Below are 17,012 nucleotides of genomic sequence, written 5' to 3'. Positions count from 1 at the left end.
TGGGTGAAATTGTGTAGTTTGGGTTATGCAGGAGTTCAGCCAGGATGATCATAATTGTTCCCTGTTCAATAGATGTATTAAAAAAAAAAAACAAGTAAAGAAACAGCTGAAAGTGCCGTATGTAGGGGAGGCAGAATTGTTCCTAAATCTTGGTCTTTCATTTTGTTTTCCTCAAGTGCTGTTCTTGACCTGAGATTACAACTTCTTTGACAGAGCTGATACGATCTGGCCAATCAATCGCATTCTTTTCCTAAAAAAAGAATAAAAAATCATAGCGATCCCATAATTTTTAAGGTGAATTTCAGGAAAATGAGATGAAACAGCAGATAGTCTGAACTTGAATGTGAACTAAGAATTTTTATTTTTCTTTACATAACAAAACCTTCTGCCATTCATACATAACAGCTCTTCAAATAATCACTGAAACTGACCATAGAGGGGCCACCCATTGAAAGCTGCTGCACTGGCCTGCCAAAGTTTTAAGGTGTTCAAAACTAGTGTACCTACAAGAACATGGAGACAGTTTATTTTAATATAAAAAGAGCAATTGCTGTTCTGCAATGTAAAAAGCAGAAAGGAAGTGCATGACAGTTTGGGAATCGAAATCTTCAAAATACTATAGCTTGCCAAATTTTGACTTCAAATATGAGATTATTCTCTCCTAGTCTTTAAAATAATTCACAAGCACAAGCTTTTACAGCTACAAGTGAATGCTGAGTGCAAAAGGGAGCATTGCAATAATAAAATTAATATAAGAAAATTCAGTAGATGTCTCAGAAAAAAATACATAAATAAACATCAAGTAAACCACTTCTGATGTTTCCAGCAATATATTATGATGTTCTTTTATTTAGCTATAATTCTGAGAGAGTGTCATGGTTTAACCCCAGTCAGCAGCCAAGCACCACACAGCCGCTCCCTCACTCCCCATTTCCGCCCCCACCCCTGCTCCGGTGGGATGGGGAAGAGAATCAGGAAAGAAGGCAGAACTTGTGGGTTGAGATAAAAACAGTTTAATAACTAAAGTAAAATACAATATTAACAATAATAATAATGAAATATTATAATAATAATAACAGTAATGAAAAGGAATATAACAAAAAAAGGGGGGGGGGGGGCAGGGAAAAAAAAACCAAAACCCAGTGATGCACAATGCAATTGCTCACCACCCACTGACCGATGCCAGAGCCGCAATCCACGCCTCCTGGCCAACTCCCCCCTGTTTATGTACTAGGCATGACGTTCCATGGTATGGAATACCGCTTTGGCTATTCAGGTCAGCTGCCCTGGCTCTGCTCCCTCCCAGCTTCTTGCACACCTGCTTGCTGGCAGAGCATGGGAAACTGAAAAGTTCTTGGCTTAAGATAAGCGCTACTTAGCAACACCTGAAACATCAGAGTGTTATCAACATTATTCACACACTAAATCCAAAACACAGCACTGTACCAGCTACTAAGAAGAGAGTCAACTCTCTCCCAGCCAAAACCAGGACAGAGAGAAAAGTGAAGAATACGGAAAATTCATCTGGAGTTGTTTCCATGTGGGAAAGGCTATGTACTTATTGAAACAAGTCGGTCCCAGAGAGGCTGTGAAATCTCCATTCTTGGAGATACAAAAAACTCAACTGGACAAGTCTCTGGGCAACCTTCCTGACATTGAAATTACTTCTGATTTGAGTGGTGTTAGTACTAGTCCACAAATTACTTTCAACCGAAATTATTCTACAGTTCTAAACATGTGGAAATCCCCACTGACCAGAATCAATCTTAAAATCATCCTTCATGGCTTTTCCCTATATTCCATATTTTCCTCTTAGGTCTCGTGGGATTGTGTGTGTAGTCCAAGCCCCCCACCACTGAGGCCTCCTCTTCCTGTCTTCAGAGATGCACACACACACTATCAGGACTCAGAGACAGAAATGCTTGCTCACATCTTGTTGCCTAACTCATCCACATCAAAACAAATCAGGAGTCACTCCTAAAATGAGCAAGTAGAGTAAAGTCTCCCAATTGAGCTTTACCGCACAGTTGCCCAGCTTCCACTGTTACACACTCCTCACCTCCCCTTGAAGAGGCCACTCTCTCCAGCATCTCCCAAAGTAGGAGAGATTTGAAACCTTGAGATATGCAGCTATCTTAGTTCTCCTACCCATGGGCAATCAGTGTCACCACTGAGCAGTCATGCAAAAGGAAACAACTGCAACACTACCTCTCCTGGGTAACGCTTTCAATATAACTGGCTGATTGTATTGTGAAGGAGTCCTTCATATAGGTGGCTTCAGGACTTCCCTAGCCATATTTCCCAGATTAGGTCTTCCAAAAAAATTAAATGGCAGAAAGTTTATATGGACATTTCTGATCAGACTAAGGCATAGAAGAGATGCCATGCTACTTGGCTATTTGACTGAATGGACATAAAAGCACTTGGAGTTTTTCTTTGAAAAATTACGAAAGCAGTGTGGTGGGTTAACCTTGGCCGGCAGCCAAGTGCCCACCAAGCCGCTCTATCACTCTGCCTCCTCAACAGGAGAGGGGGAGAAAATACAAAGAAAAGCTTGTGGGCCGAAATAAGGACAGGGAGATCACTTGCCAATTACCATCATGGGCAAAACAAAGTTGACCTAGGGCAAGTAATTTAATTTATTGCCAATTAACAAGAGTAGGATAGTGAGAAAAAAGAACAAAACTAAAAACACCCAAGTGGTCCAGGGGCAATGAGGAATAGGTGTTGTGGTCAGTCCATAACACTTTGTCTCTGCTACTCCTTACTCCTCACTCTCTTCCCCTGCTCCAGTGTGGGGTCCCACCCACAGAAGATAGTCCTTCGTGAACTTCTCCAACATCGGGCCTTTCCACAGGGTGCAGTACTTCAGGAATGAACTGCTGCAGCATGGGTCCCCCATGAGGTCACGGGTCCTGCCAGAAAACCTGCTCCTGCTTGGGCTCCTCTCCACAGATCCCAGTTCCTGCCAGGACCCTGCTCCAGTACGGGCTCTCCACAGGGTCACAGCTTCCTTCATGGTTGTGCTGGTTTTGGCTGGGATAGAGTTAATTTTCTTCATAGTAGCTAGTATGGGGCTATGTTTTGGATTTGTGATGAAAACAGTGTTGATAATACAGGGATGTTTTAGTTATTGCTGAGCAGTGCTTACACAGAGTCAAGGCCTTTGCTGCTTCTCACACCACCCCACCAGCGAGTAGGCTGGGGGTGCACAAGAAGTTTGAGAGGGGACACAGCTGGGACAGCTGACCCCAACTGACCAAAGGGATATTCCATACCATATGACGTCATGCTCAGCATAGAAAGCTGGAGGAAGAAGAAGGAAGGGGGGGACATTCAGAGTGATGGCATTTGTCTTCCCAAGTAACCGTTACGCGTGATGGAGCCCTGCTTTCCTGGAGATGGCTGAACACCTGCCTGCCCATGGGAAGTAGTGAATGAATTCCTTGTTTTGCTTTACTTGCATGCGTGGCTTTTGCTTTACCTATTAAACTGTCTCTATCTCATCCCACGAGTTTTCTCACTTTTACTCTTCTGATTCTCTCCCCTATCCCACCAGCGGGGAGTGAGTGGCTGTGTGGTGCCTAGTTGCCCGCTGGGGTTAACCCACGACAATGGTACATCCACTTGCTCCGGCATGGGGTCCTCCACGGGCTGCAGGACAACCTGCTTCACCATGGTCTTCTCCATGGGCTGCAGGGGAATCTCTGCTCCGGTGCCTACAGCACCTCCTCCCCCTCCTTCTTCACTGACCTTGGTGTCTGCAAGGCTGTTTCTCTCACATTTTCTCACTCTTCTCCCACAACTGCTCTGTTTTTTACCCCTTATTACATGTTATCACAGAGGTGCCAACAACAATGCTTATGGGCTGAGATTTGGCCAGCAGCAGGTCCATTTTGGGGCCAGCTGGAACTGGCTCTGATGGACATGGTGTCTTCTCACAGAAGACATCCCTGCAGCCCACACCACCACCCCCTTCCCTGCTGCTACCAAAACCTTGCCACGTAAACCCAATACGAGCAGAAACCTAAGCTAAGAAGTGGCTTATCCAAAGTCACAAATTACATCAATGGCTGAGCAAAAAAAAGAATCCAGATCTCCAAAATGCTAGTCTACCACTGCACAATCTCTTGCTAACCTGATTTTGCATCGCTGCATTAAGGATAACAGGATATGAGTGTTTTCATCAGTTTTGTTCATGTCAAAGACACTTACAGAGCAGGATACATCCTTGCTTCCCTAGTGCTAATTCTAAATGGAAAGAAAACTATAGTCAAATAAATTCTGTGAATTTGAATTTCTCCCTAACCTCCTAGAATGATTTAAAAGACTGACTTTTTCTCTTTTTCTTACTGGAGAGGCCTCCAGCCCTGTACCTTCAAGCTGCCTTTTACAAAACAAACCTTTAATTTATAGATGTTTAGTATTAGAGATCTCTAGCTCACTTGCAAAAACAGATTGAAAAACAATTTTACATCAGAGGAAAAAAGTGGTTTCCAGGGAAAAAAAAATAAAAATTAAGGGCCAGCATGTGTGTATTAATGCACATTTGCAAATGCAGACACAACAAAGCTGAAATTAAAATAATGCTAGAAAGAAATATCTTATCCTAGTGGATAGTAACAGTTGTTCATAGTGAGAGAAGAAAGATGAAATATTGGATAAGTAGGGAGATAATGCTGTGCAAAAGATCCACTATTTGCACTGAAACCTATTTTCCGTTTCTGCTTTCATCCAATGGTGTGTATAATAAAAGATGGTTGCCACTGAAATTTGATGTTCCAGTGAGTATGAGCAAACATAGAATGTGATCTGGAGCATCATTTGTATTGGTGAAATTCTCAGCTAGAGTCCCACAGAACTACAAGATATTAAATAGATTTATTGCCTATCAGTTTTATACCAGAGGGAGAATATCTGCTTCTCACAGTGAAGAGATGCATTATAAAAAAAGTAACTGTGATACTAAGAAATCATCATTCAGCCAAGCTAAAATAAATGATGAATTCCCTTTGTGGCTGATTTTTATCTGGCTGCACCTGACAGCAAAAGTTTTCACAAGCAGCTACCCACAGATTTTAAAAGGAGAGTAACTCTAAACAACATTTCCTGGTATCAGTTTAACCCTCTCCCTCCTCTTCCCCATTTTCCCAAGCTGTTGACTGGAACAGAGAAAGCGCTTTATCAACTTATCTTGAGTCTGTAGGGAACTCAAAAGATAAGTCAGGCAAAACATAGAATATAAATTTTCATTACCAATTTACACCTTCAGCAAAGTAAAGGTGGGCATGATCTCTGCTAGAATTTTCTGCCACTTTCTGGAGCTTCACAGTCTTCAATAAAGTGTAAAGGACTAAAAGGATCCTGATGTCCTACAGCATGTGAAATATATGATTCTGCATCATACTTCTGCAAGTAACAGAAACTAGGGGAAAGACCCTTATACGCTCCGTACTAACATAAAACCGAAGCACAAAAACATAGATTTCTTGATTTTACAAGTGAACTATAAAGGACATCCTCTACTAAACTAACATTTACTGCATAGCAAAGTTATTACATTATGTCATGATAAAGCATCCAATAATTCATCCCACTTCTGTTTTGCCAGGGTCTATAAATCAGGAATTCTAGGAGATGGAAGCACACCAATAGGCAGGTATAAACATCTTCTAAGTCCCATAGATTAAATATGAAAGTCACAGATCAACAGTAAATCTGAAGCAGTAGTCTCATCCTCTTAACATAAAACTAGTGTAAAAGGCTTATTCTTACTTAAAAGTTTTATACTGTTTTCTATCAGTGCAAATAACCAAAGAGCAGCAGAGTAGCAGGCATTACTTTACTATTCTGTACTCATTGAGTATTTTTTTATTATTATTCTGTACTCCATAAGATATGGTTTGTTTTTTATGTGTGTCTCTCTGCTGCACATCTCTCTCTCTTCCTTATCTTTTCTACCTTTTTTTTCTTTTTGTATATAGACATTTTCCTATTCCTAATGGATTTTTTGAGTGGGATGTGGAGTACACTTCTCAATACAAATTCATTTGCCGATATTAAAATTCACATCCTTTGCTTTTCCTGAAATGTGTTTCTTCTGAGAGCTGAAATTCATTTTTACTGTGAGCACAAGGTTGTTGTTTATAAGGGATTGTTGCCCCTCCCCCATGGGAGCTATTGTCTGTGACAGTGAGCATTAGGCTTTGAGCAATTGTACTATGGGTTCCAATGAAACTGTGCTCCAACTCTTACTCCGAAGTCCTCAGGGCAGGAAAACGTAGAGGCGCTTAGGTCTTCATATAACAGATAAAATATCTTGCAAATAATAAAAAGAACCTGTACCTTTCTGGTAAAGGTGTGTACCCAGAGATCATGTCCCAATTAAAACACAACACATTTCACATGAAGAAAAACAGGGAAAGAGTTACATTTGACATGGGGTGACTTCTTGTTAATATCTACAAGGAGTCACCCTGAAGCTGAAGGGCAAATCTAGTACTCCCTGTGCGTGGGTGATAGATTGAACATGAAGGGAACAGAAAGGTATCTTTGTGTAAACACTAGGTTCAATCCTTTCCCTCTTTCTCTCATGTTTTCCTTTTGAATTGAATATATTCATTAATTTCATTGAGAATTTGATGTGTGTAAGGTTTGGTAAATAGAATTATTTACCCTGCCAGTGGAAGGTCCCCCTACATTTAGAAGTAATAAAGCTTACCGACATGATTAGACCCATTTTAATTTATGTTCTAGTTCAATTTCCCCCCTCATTTTTCCCTTCACTAATTTTTTTCTTTTTCTTTGACCAATTCTTCTGATAAATATTGAACAGCTGGATTACTCTGGAACCATGTTACAGGGTGGGGGCAGAGGGGGTGCTAGGGCCTCAGTCTTGCAATTCATTCTGTGTAGATAGAAAAAATCAGGTTTGATGATTATCACTGTCTCTTATTTAGACCCAAACAAGAGGCCCAAAAAGACAAGATATGGTATTGTTTGTCCTGTATATTGAAAGAAGTAGCTACCCAGGTTGACTCAATTTATCTCAGCCCAAAGAAGGAATTTCAGTTTACAAGAAAACAAAAAAATCAATCCTAGAAGAAAGATACTTACATTAAATATGGTTGATAAAACAATTCTGTGTAATAAAAGCCTCCGTATCAGCCTAAGGCACATTAAAAATGTGGTATAAGAGAGGATTTTTTTTCAAGAATGAAGCTTCAGTTAAAACAAGATGTCAGCAGTGGTGCTTCAAGTCTTTGCTCGCTGTTTTTAGCATTTGTAGTTATTCTTTTACACACTCATGGAAGCATAATAAATTCAGACTAGTAAGCTTTAAAAAGCTCTTACCTCTGTCTACTCAAATATGATTTTCTTCCCAACCCATTACCCTTCACCACCACCACCCATGAGTTACATCTGCTCTATAACAGTAACAGATGCATTCTTCTCACTGCATTTTGTTTGCATTGTTTTCTGTCTACTTTTATGGCAACAATTTAAACAAATGTTTTTGGCACACATCATTAGTCTTGATTGGATTTAACAAGTAAGAAGTTGGTAAACTCTCTGCTATGGGTTCTGAATTTACACCAGAAAATACCAGGATATTTTTGTTTCCAGCTACCTTTAAAAATTAATTTGGAGGCATCAAAAGTAAGTTTTAGCTAAAGCAGAAGGGCTTAGATTTGGGCTTTAAAAATCCCCTATTTCTTTGTCGCTGCCTAGCTCAGGACAATACAGATGAGTAAACCAGACTTGGAAACAAAATGTTCTCAAGACCCTGAGGCTGGCTGTCACAGAAGAGCAGTATCCATGGTCTGAAGCTCCCTGGGCCTCCAAAGCAGGGTGGCCACATGCAAAACGCCTGTGGGAATGCTCCCCAGATCGTGCTGAGCTCCCAGGCAGCACTTGGGAATTAGTGGCACAGTGACAAATGTCCCAGGCCAGAGCTGTAGCAGGGACTCTTCCAATAGCAAGGATGAGCAAATGCCAGTCCTCTGCTCTGGCACTGCTTAGATTGGCAATATAGGCCTGGCTATAAAGTCTAAGTACTTTGGTTGCTGTTTTGTGAATGGCTGAAGTGCCCACTCCTGCCAGCTGAACTGTTTGAGACCCCCTTCACACATCAGCACAACCAAGATCTATAAGCCATGACTTTGCCATCTGTATACTGTAAGTTCAGTCCTGTGAGGTTTCTTACAGAAAAATTCATGGCTTGGGGTGACTGTTGCTTCATTTTAAATCCTTCATCAGGTGGTCTGAGGATATAAGAACTGCTTTGACAGGGAGTGTGAATGTGTGTGTGTGTGTAGTGGGAGAGGAAGCTAATGAATGCTCCCTTTAGATTCAGGATGCCAGCTTTCAAACACCTGTAGAAACTGCACACCTACACTTCCAGAGGGAGTTCACACATCCCTGCCAAATCGTCTGCAAAGCAAAGGATGTGTAACTGCTCAGCAGATCAGGACAGGTGGAAGCATTCAATTAGGAAGGAGAGCCTAGGGTTCCCATCCCTCTGGAGATGCTTCTTTAAATATGTAAACTATTCTGGAGCAAACCTACAGTAAGTGATCTGAAAGTGAGCCATTGGTACTTCCTTCCTTTTCTCCTCTGTCACCATCTGGCCCAAAGTAACTTTAGTACTTTGTAAAAAGGAACAAATTCAGTTAAAACCATGATCCCAGAAAGGCCTCTTTGCAGTCTGGCAGTTAAGGCATTGCTCTGCAAGATGGCTGAAGTGAGGACAAATCACAACAACACTGTTAATGCTGAATGGCAAGGCACAGTTTCCTGGCAGGGCTGAATAAGACACCTCCGTCCTGGGGGGTGGGGGGATGCACTTCGATATACATCTCTAGAAACTCACACCCAGCATGCAAGAGGATGCAGAGGCTCGTGCATGTGCACATCGTGGTGCCATACTCTGCTGTGTTCTCCTTGTTCAATGTGCTGTTTAGGAAACAATATTCGTCTCTGGGATACAGTATTCATCTTTGGGCTGTGGACTTCAGTTGAATGCCATACATCTGGAAGTTAATGGTATCATTTGATCCTGCAGTAGGCAAGTTCTTTTCACATTCAGACTATTTACATTTCTGACTTGCATTAGAGAATCTCTTTGGGAACCTGGTCATAAATCCAGATGGGAATTATATGATGGGGCAGGAAAGAGAATACATGTCCTTCAAGTCTTAGGTCAGGAGCTTGCCACTGAAATTCCAAGTGTCTGGGCATGTGAAAGCTCAGAGTAATGAATTTCTCTCCTTCCTTCTCTGCCTAGTTTCAGAGTTAAGCAAACTAGTTAAAAATGAAAGACAAAGTTTCTCACAAGCAGATTTAGCAAATGAGCATTCCATAGGCAAAAAAATAAAAAGCTTTTTTTTTTTCCCCCCAAGTGGTTCACTGTTTAAGTAGGTTTAAACTAAAAGAGAATCAGAAATTCATGTCCTTTTTCTGCCTTCACTAGGAAAACAGCCATTTCAAGTATTGTGGACAGGTGAGCATTTTCATGTAAACATGTGAAACAAAAATTCAGAAACCAAAGCTCATTAGCATTATACAGTGGGAAAGCTATCAAACAGTTCATGTCCCCCTCTGCCTTACATTCTATTCATGTCAGCTGAACATCAAATTTTCACATTTGGGAATGAAAGTTTTTCACTATTATTATGACATTATAATTCTTGATTTACAGCCATTGAACTAGTTCCTGGAGCATTCTCAAACAGCAAAATGTCTCAACAGCACATATTTCCAGGCCGTAGTTTTAGCAGATGATAACAAAAATAGCTCTTACTGGATAGTGTGTGCTAGACACCAGTCAGTGCATTCCCTGCCAAAACACTCGATGCCATTTGAGTACGTCCAGGATGGAGGGAGGCCAGGGAACAGCCTGTATATAAAACCACATGCAAGATAATAGAAAGATGTAACTTTCTGCTTCCTTTTGCTGCATACTGACTGTAGGCTCAAATGCTGTCATTTGTCTGGCAGCTGCAATGGCCCATGTATAAAGCAGTGGCCTACATTCTGGAGAGGCAAGTTTCCTCCAGCATCTAGAGTGCTTCTGCATATTTTTGACAATTGTCTCATGCTCTTGAGCTGGTGTACCTGGCATATTAGTATGCATATTTATTAGTGCAGTTTCTCAAGTTGTCAAAGCTCTCCTCCCTTAAGTACATAAAACATGACTTGTACAGCATGCAACGTACTTTTCTTTTCCACGCTACCAGGTGAGATTTATGTTTGTACTCCTTTTTCCCTCTTTTCAAGTGACAGGTTGAGGATTCTTCACCTGTCTCAAGGGTGGGACCCTCAGCTGCTCAGACTCCCTGACTAGAGCTCCATCTGTTTTCCAGCTCTGTGGAAGATAAGACAACCAGTGGAGCCGAGACTCTCCAGGAGCCGAAGACTCTGGCTGATTAATGACTCAGAAAATGGGTTCTCCAGAACAGAATGTTATCTATTCACCTGGAGCGTGTAACACACACCACAGTGTCAGAACAACCAAGTGTTAAAATGTACATTTCCTTTAAGGATACAATAATCTTTGCTTGGAATATATGTGAGGTTCTCTCATCCCAGCCAGGCTAAGAGTACCAGGTTGATCTGTTTATAGTAGTTACCCTACATCTTTTTGTAAAACAATCCATCTGGATTTCAGTCTTATCTTCTGTAATTTAGTCCTATTAATTAGTCCAGCATGCCTAATTTAATATTACCTGTAATTCTGCATATTTAACATGGAAAGACTATAGACTAAAAGAGCAGCTGTCAAGTAGAAAGTACTTCTAGAATAGCTCCTCCACTGTTTTTCAGACACTTTCCAAGTGATTCTATCTTTAACCGCTCCTCTCTTTCCTCTTAAACTTCTTCTGATTTAACTGTATTTTCTGATAGGTTAATATCACACAAGTAATTAGTCAGATCTATGACATTTATTAAAATACTATGAAGAATTCCTTTATTCATCACATACAATAATTCCATTGTCATTATGTGCTTATCAAATGAGTATTTGACTATTAAATATTCAGTAAATGATACTTCATTTTGTCTTATTCTGGTCCTAAGCAACAAATACCGTTTGTGATCCCTTCCTCCCCCACCTTCCTTATTCTGACCTAATCATCACTCCTAGAATAGACTGAAGTTTCCTCATGATGGTCACCTCCATCTTGTTATTTCGGCAGATAAAAGGAAAATACAGGAAAATACTACAGCGTCATGTTAAGATGGTAAAATAAGTCTAAATATTTGCTACCAAAGAGCTGCATTATGTGTCAGGTTCTGGTGAAAACCTTTCCATAAATAGTCCATGGGCCTTACTGAAGTGCCTAAGAAAGGCAGTGAAACAGAAAGTCACTGGGCATCACCAGTGAATAATGGAACTACAAAAGAGAGTAGGAGGCTTTTGTAGATAAGTTAGTAATTCTCCTTGGGTAAAGGAGAAGGATGTGTTTGCTCTTTTTTCCACACCTTTTAGGGAAGGATTAGCTCAAGTCCAGTATTTAAAATAAATAGGGAAATTCAAAAAGTGATACTTGACCTTAAGTATTCTCTTTTTTTTCTAACCTGACAGACTGTGTTTGAATCCATTTGGGATTACACTAACAGTAATACTAGCATAAGGAAAGAAACCTTTACAAGTCTGTAACTGAAACTATAGTTTCTCTTTCACCCACACCGCCTGCAGCCACACTGCGCTGGCATATGCCAATGAGAACAGGGGCTGCCCTGCCTCCCTCGGCTGCTTTTCCTGGCTGCCCACCCACCCACACTGCGTTATATACATATGCTCTCATGAAGCCCCAAGGAGCACCACACACCATGAGAGCAACCCAGGTGAAGCTTTCTTTTCCCTTGTTCTCTCCCAGAGTTTTAGTCCCATCATGGTTCCTTCAGTGGCTTCTCCTCTGTCGGCGGAAGGGGATTGAGGACAAGCCCCTGTGGTGGCTGAGGCTGCTTCTTTGGTAGAGTGCTGGTTTGTACCGGTTAGACATACACAATATCCTTAGTCTATGGCGAGAAAGATTACCCAGATCAGCGCTATCATAATACCTTTAGCTCGTCAAGATAACAGCGCAGAAAAGATAAAGAAGTGAAAAGTGAACAGCAGACAGTTGCTGCCCTGAATATTTATGAATAGAAGTCATGACCAGAAGATTTTATTAATTCCTGAAAAATTAAGGTATTACTTGAAATTTGCTTTTAACACTGAAATATTCTATTTAATTTTCATTTGCAACATTTTTTCCCTTTCTTTTAATATTATCTGGTAAAATCCTTCAAACAAATAAAGAATTTTTAAAAGTCTCTTTTTTTCTCACACCACACTGCAAAGTAAATCGATTTCACTGTGGTTGGAGGTGAATACATTTAAACTTCACATTTTAGATGTACATTGACTATAAAGATTATTGGGCTTTCAGGGTCATTTGAAAACAAGTGCTCGTGAAAGATAAAAATTATGAGGGCTTTAAAACACACCATGTCTCATGAGCTGCAGTAAATAGTCTTAATTATTAAGTGACAATCTCAAATATATACACACAGCTATAATCTCTGTTAAATTCCTAGCCAGCTGAGTTAAGGTGCAGGGATTTGGGAAGCACACTGCTTTTTCTCATACTACAGGACAGAGACAGAGATTTATCCTAGCTGCACATATTAACGTCTCCCTACCATAGATTTCAATTTCAAGCAGAATAGCTTCATCTGCTTTCTTTATCTATCCATTCTTTGATAAAAGGGAATGAGGGAAGGAAATTTCATGCAAAAACCTGGCATGCAGCACTGAGGCTAAAACAACAGGTACCCAAAATTAGTAAGTAAGTGTATTGTTTTTAAAATGCAGAAGTAAAACTAAATTTCACACTTAGCCTATTTATAGCCATATGCAACTGGTATAGTGTTCGTATGATAACTACTTCATTGCTAATACCATACAATACAGATCTGTCTGATTTATGTTAATACAGGCAGTCCTGTATTGTTATCCTTTACTGTATTTCTGTGTTGCAAACAAAGGATGAAGCTTCAGTGCTTCATACAGCACAGTTGGTGATTATCTGACAAAGTTACAGTCCCACTTGCACGTCACATTCTGCTCTACAAAGCATGGCAACTATGAGATTATGACGATGTATTAGAGTCATCCTGACTGCACAGTCCTTTATGTTTCTTTTGAGATGTTTAGTTCAAATCTGCATATCTCTTCATTCTCAATGGCTTTAAAGTAAGTGTATAGATATTTATTTATTTTAGTGCTTCCAAGCAAATCTGTAGGAGAGAGCGGAACAGTTCCAAGGAATTAGAAGAAAAATGACAGATTGTGTACAGTATCTAGAGTCAGGGTTTTCATTGATGAGGTCTTCTCTGCAGCATTTTCTTCCTTCTTTCCAATGAGAGAGATTGCTCTGGGGCTGAGGATCACTTTTGGTGGCTCTGTGATTCAGTAGCTTGACATGGCTTAGGCAAAATAGAAGTCACAAGTAATTTTCATTGAGAAGAAAAAAACCAGACAGATTTTTTTTTTTTCCTCCCTAGCAATATTTTATCTTGGGAAACTTGAGACCATTTTTTGTTTATTTGCTTTCCTCTTCTTTTTTAGTTTTAAGTCTCTCCAAATTTTTGCTGCTGTAATGTCTTCTTTCCTAACTGGCTTCCACAATAGCAAAGTGGAGAAAGAAAACAAAACAAAACAAAGTGGTAAAGAAGGGGAAAGAGAAAGAGAGATATGGAAACCAAATTTGGAAAAATATAAACACAAAATGGACATATTTGACTTTTCCACGTACACTTTTCAAGAATCTGGAGTTTGTTTGGTTTTCCTTTGTCCAAAAAATAAACATGAGCTCAGTTTGACTGATTTATACTGTTCCCTTTCTGTTGTGCAACATACAGTTGGTCATATTTGTGGCATAAAGAGAACATGCCTCAAGTTTCTTATTCCAGGAACCAGAGGCACATGACTTCCGAAAATCTCTTAGACACTCATAAGAAGATTGTCTGAAGTTTGAGTAATCCTTACCCACTGCAGAAAAACTTGGAAATACCTTGGACTTCGCTTTGATACAAGTCTAATGTGTGTTGCTGAAAATTAGGATCTTTAGGAGATTTGTTTCTTTCTTATGCATTCTTAAGGAGTAAGTTTATTGCTATTTCAGCAAGAACGAATTAGTATCCATAAGAAAAAAGGTTGAAGGTCAAAAGTAATGTAAAATAATTTAACAACACTGTAGATTCCTGTGTATTCAGTACAAATGGGGTCCAACTAGCTGTTGTGGTTTAACCCCAGTCAGCAACTAAGCACCATGCAGCCGCTTCCCCCTCCCCCCTCCCAGTGGAGTGGGGAGGAGGAAAGGGAAAAAAAAAGTAAAACTCGTGGGTTGAGATAAGAACAGTTTAATAACTAAAGTAAAATATAATACTAACAATAGTAATAATGAAATATAATAATAATAATAATAATAATAATAATAGTAATGAAAAGGAATATAACAAAAAAAAGAAGGGGGGGGAAAGAAAAAAAACAGTGATGCACAATGCAATTGCTCACCACCCACTGACCGAAGCCCAGTTAGTTCCCGAGCCGCGATCCGCGCCTCCCGGCCAGCTCCCCCCTGTTTATATACTGGGCATGGCGTTCCATGGTATGGAATATCCCTTTGGCTAGTTCAGGTCAGCTGTCCTAGCTCTGCTCCCTCCCAGCTTCTTGCACACCTGCTTGCTGGCAGAGCATGGGAAACTGAAAAGTCCTTGGCTTAAGATAAGTGCTACTTAGCAACAACTAAAACATCAGAGAGTTATCAACATCATTCTCACTGTACCAGCTACTGTACCAGCTACTAAGAAGTGAGTTAACTCTGTCCCAGCTATTAAGAAGAGAGTTAACTCTGTCCCAGCCGAAACCAGGACAATAAGCAAAAGCCCTATTGTGTTAATATTTTTCTTCCAAAACTCTGCCAAAAGCTCTTATCCAAAGAGAGCATTACATCTGTGTAAGACTGAATAGTTTTGAAACTTTTGGAGGTAATCTGAGGATTAAACATCTATAGAAGCAAATGTGAAAGGAAATATGTCAAATAATTCACTCTGACCATAGGTTAATTCTTTTCCTTGGCTAAAAGAGCTTACTTTTCACTCTCAGAATTTTTTAAAACCTTGTATACTTTTCAATAGCTACTTCTCCTCCCTCCCCCCCAGTGTTCTTCTCACACAAAAAAGAAATTGCAGTATTTGATTTCATCCCATCACAACCCACACTCAGTAGGAGCAAACTAAGATATGTTCTCCCGCTAGACAGATGTAAGCAAATTGCCCATCTCCCTTCTCACTGCCTGTAAACCTTTCTTTTTATTGAAGTCACCCTCCAGAGAAATTTTACAGGCATTGTGCAGTCTTTGCCACAGACCACGCAACTTCTGCTGTAACCAAACCTACAGCTGGTCAGGGGGCCTCCCCAACAACAGATACATTCCCTAAATGGATGTGGTGGGTTGACCCTGGCTAGATGCCAGGTGCCCACCAAAGCCGCTCTATCACTCCCCCTCCTCAACTGGACAGGGGAGAAAAAAAAAAAAAACTAAAGGCTCGTGGGTCGAGATAAGGACAGGGAGATCACTCACCAATTACCGTCATGGGCAAAACAGACTCGACTTGGGGAAAAATTAGTTTAATTTATTGCTAGTCAAATTAGAGCAGGATAATGAGAAATAAAACCAGATCTTAAAACACCTTCCCCCCACACCTCCCTTCTTCCCAGGCTTAACTTTACTCCTAATTTTCTCTACCTCCTCCCCCCCGCCGAGCGGCGCAAGGGGACGGGGAATGGGGGTTGCGGTCAGTTCATCACACGTTGTTTCTGCTGCTCCTTTCTCCTCAGGGGGAGGACTCCTCACACTCTTCCCCTGCTCCACCGTGGGGTCCCTCCCACGGGAGACAGTCCTCCACGAACTTCTCCAACATGAGTCCTTCCCATGGGCTACAGTTCTTCACGAACTGCTCCAGCATGGGTCCCATCCACGGGGTGCAGTCCTTCAGGAACAGACTGCTCCAGCGTGGGTCCCCCGCGGGGTCACAAGTCCTGCCAGCAAACCTGCTCCAGTGCGGGCTCCTCTCTCCACGGGGCCACAGGTCCGCAGGTCCTGCCAGGAGCCTGCTCCAGCGCAGGCTTCCCACAGGGTCACAGCATCCTTCAGGCATCCACCTGCTCCGGCGTGGGGTCCTCCACAGGCTGCAGGTGGATATCTGCTCCACCGTGGACCTCCATGGGCTGCAGGGGGACAGCCTGCCTCACCATGGTCTTCACCATGGGATGCAGGGGAATCTCCCTGCTCTGGCGCCTGGAGCACCTCCTCCCCCTCCTTCTTCACTGACCTCGGTGTCTGCAGAGTTGTTTCTCTCACATCTTCTCACTCCTCTCTCTCTCTGGCTGCAACTGCAACTCCCCTGTAACTTCTTTTCCCTTTCTTAAATACATTATCACAGAGGTGCTACCACTGTTGCTGATGGGCTCGGCCTTGGCCAGCGGCGGGTCCATCCTGGAACCTGCTGGCATTAACTTTATCGGACATAGGGGAAGCTTCTAGCAGCTTCTCACAGAAGCCACCCCTGTAGCCCCCCCGCCCCCCGCTACCAAAACCTTGCCACGCAAACCCAATACAATGGACCAACAGCTGCTCTCATCAAGGTTAAATTCCCTGGTGTAGTGGCACTAAATTAGCAGTTTTGTGGTCTCCTACATGTAAAAAAAAGGAGACAACAGGTATCCATTCTGTCCCTTTCCCCTATTGGATGTAGTGGGGTACCAGCAATTTTTTGCAGGATTTTCCTCAGGCATGGTGTTTAGGGGGTTGTCTGGTCCCTCATTTGTCCTGACAGAGGCAATGGGCTGGATGGAGACATTAAATAGGCCAGGTGCAGTCCTCAGGCTGCCGTTTTGACCTTATGAGACAATGCTACATCATGAAGAGGTACAGATGTGAAACAACCCTTGGATTCAG

Source organism: Gymnogyps californianus, chromosome 3, assembly GCF_018139145.2.
Source record: "Gymnogyps californianus isolate 813 chromosome 3, ASM1813914v2, whole genome shotgun sequence".
Classification (NCBI taxonomy): Eukaryota; Metazoa; Chordata; class Aves; order Accipitriformes; family Cathartidae; genus Gymnogyps; species Gymnogyps californianus.
Note: the sequence above shows the minus strand (reverse complement) of the source record.